Below are 3,084 nucleotides of genomic sequence, written 5' to 3'. Positions count from 1 at the left end.
CCATTTGATTCATTGTAGTTCATTCAATACTGAACCATCCCTATGACTTTTTGCACTGTATATTTTAACAGCTTATTTTTAAAGAAGTTTTCTATTACTGAAAAGTGGCACTATGATGAGTAGGTGTTCTTATATCTGCCTCTCTCAGTACTACCTACCAGCACAGAGTGGCTTCTTTTATTTATTTATATCTTGCCTTACATTGTTGCTTATTTGTTACAGCCAATTAAAGATCTTCACCATTGAAGACTATATTATTTATTAGCCTTCACTTTTTGAATTGTAAAAGTGTATTGATATTAAACCTACAAAATGGCTCAACAGATGTAGATAATTTATGCTAAGCCTGGCAACCTGAATATTATCCCTTAGATCCATGTGGGGAAGGAGAGAATGAACGTTTCTTGTTTGTCCTCTGATCTGCACAGGAATGTTGTGACATACCTATGCCCTTATGTGCACACATGCTAAAAATGTGAACAAGTAAACAAGTGACTACACCCAAGGTGGAGAAAACGAGAAACTGCATAATGCTTAACCAGAAATGGATCATATATACCTCACTTTCTCCTTCCAAAGTTCAGGGACTATTGCAGAAGAGGTGGCCAGAAGAGTCTAAGAAGCAGTGGAAGCAGTCCCTAAGTGAATGTACAGTTATTGTGATAGCATGCAAGCCCCAGAAAACCAAATATTAGCATGGAGAGGGAATTTGGGCACAAAATCTCACTCTTAGTCATGAGAGAGAGAGAGAGAGAGAGAGAGAGAGAGAGAGAGAGAGAGAGAGAGAGAGAGAGAGAGAGGGAATGTTTTTCTGAAAAAGTAGCCCCTCTTAAGTCAACTATGCTCCAGCACACATCCAAGAAGCAGAAATTGATCTTGATATTAAAAAATAGCAACAAAGACACCACAATGGTTGAATAAGTAAGAAGGGGTTGATGTAGGAAGAGATGGAAGATATATACATACATTTAAACACATGAAATTATCAAAGTACCTATGAAAACAAATGAAAATGTACTAAGGTCTTAATAATTATTTAATAAGTTCATATATATATCTCATGATAATTAAGCTTGATTATCTTGATTATTCTATGTTTTAAAAAAAGAAAAAAGAATTTTTGTCATAGTTGAAGGAGAAAGAAAACCTTTCTACAACAAAAAACAAGCTAAAATAATTCATGTTTGCAAGATCAGCCCTACAGAGAATATTGGAAGCAGTACTTTTGACTGGAGAAGAGGATAAACATAACCAAGAGACTACAGAAAAAAATGAAACTATAATTACTCAAATCCAAAATACAAATGAAAAAACCCACCAAAACCAAAGATAAAAACAATCACAGAATACCTTTCAATAATAACTTTAAATATTAATATCCTTAAGATTGAATCAAAGGACACAGGTTACATGAATGGATTAGGAATCAAAATCCATCTGTCTGTTGTCTACAAGAAACTCATTGTATCTTCAAAGGTGGGAACTACTTTAAAATGAAATGATGAGGAAAAGTATTTCAATCTGATCAGAATTTGATATCTTAATATCTATTGAAATAGATTTTAAACTAAATTCAGAAGAGATAATGGAGAACAATTCATTCTACTTAAAAAAACAATTAACCAGGAAGACATTACAATTCTAAACATATGTACACCAAATTGAGATGTACTCAATTTCTTATAAAGTATGCTAATAAATTTAAAGATACAGAATAACATCAGCCTATTACTAACAGGTGATTTCAATATGCCACCTTCCTCAATAGACAGGTCATCTGAACAAAAACTAAAAAACAAATAGAGAAACATTAGAATTAAATGACATGACACATCAAATGGACTTAACAGATACTATGGAATATTATATTCAAGCACCACAGAGTGTACACTCTACTCAACAGCCAATGAAGTCTTCTCAAAAATAGACTACATCCTGAGACACAAAACAAATCTTAAAAAGTTAAGAAAAAAGAAGTAACTTCATGTATAAAATCTGCACTTCATACAGTAAAACTTAGATAGATAACAAGTCTCATGGATATTAAACAATTCATCACTGAGAGGTAAATAGGTCAAAGAATAAATGAAAACATTCCCATAACTAAATGAAAATGAAAACACAACATAACAATAACTTTGTAACACATGAAAAACAATCTAACTAGGAAAACTCAGTTTTCTAAGTGCCTAAATTTTAAAAATCTAAAAGAGCGCAAATAAATGATGTAATGATGCCACTCAAGAATTGGAAAACTGAAACAGAACCAAACCAAAATCTAGTAGATGACAAGAAAAAAAGTCAAACTTAAATAAATAGAAACTAAGAAAGCAGTACAACAAATCAGTGAATCTAAGAGTTAATTATTTGAGAAGATAAACAAGTCTTTGACTCAACTAATCAAAAGAAAGAAAAGCTGACCCAACAAACTGAATTAGAGATTAAAAGGAAAGCATTCCAATAGATACCAAAGAAATTCTAGATATAATAAGGAGATACTTTAAAAATTTGTACTCTATTAAGTTAGAAAATCCTAAAGAAATGGAGAAATTGATAGATTCATCCAAACCACTGAAGTTCAACCAAGAGGAAATAAACAATTTAAACAGATCCATAAAAATAAGGAAATTGAAACAGTAATTAAAATTTGACTGAAAAATCCCAGTCCCTGGAAATTTCAGAACAGAATTCTACCAGAATTTTAAGGAAGATCTAAACTAATACTTCTTAAATTATTAAAAAAAAAAATAGAAAAAGAAGCAGTGCTTCCAGACACCTTCTACAAAGCCAATATTACTCTTATGTCCAACACTTGTAAATCAAGAAAGAGAGAGAGAGAGAGAGAGGAGCGAGAGGAGAGAGAGGAGAGAGAGAGAGAGGAGAGAGAGAGAGAGAGAGAGAGAGAGAGAGAGAGAGAGAGAGAGAGAGAAGGGGATACAGAATGTTATCTCAGATGAACAAATATTAAAAATTACATAACAAAATACTTGCAAATCCAATACATGCATCTTTCAAAAAGATCATCCACCATGATCAAGGTGGCATTATCCTAGAAATACAAGGATGGTTCAGCAGGTATAAACC

The sequence above is a fragment of the Acomys russatus genome, chromosome X (genome assembly GCF_903995435.1).
Source record: "Acomys russatus chromosome X, mAcoRus1.1, whole genome shotgun sequence".
Taxonomy (NCBI): Eukaryota; Metazoa; Chordata; class Mammalia; order Rodentia; family Muridae; genus Acomys; species Acomys russatus.
Note: the sequence above shows the minus strand (reverse complement) of the source record.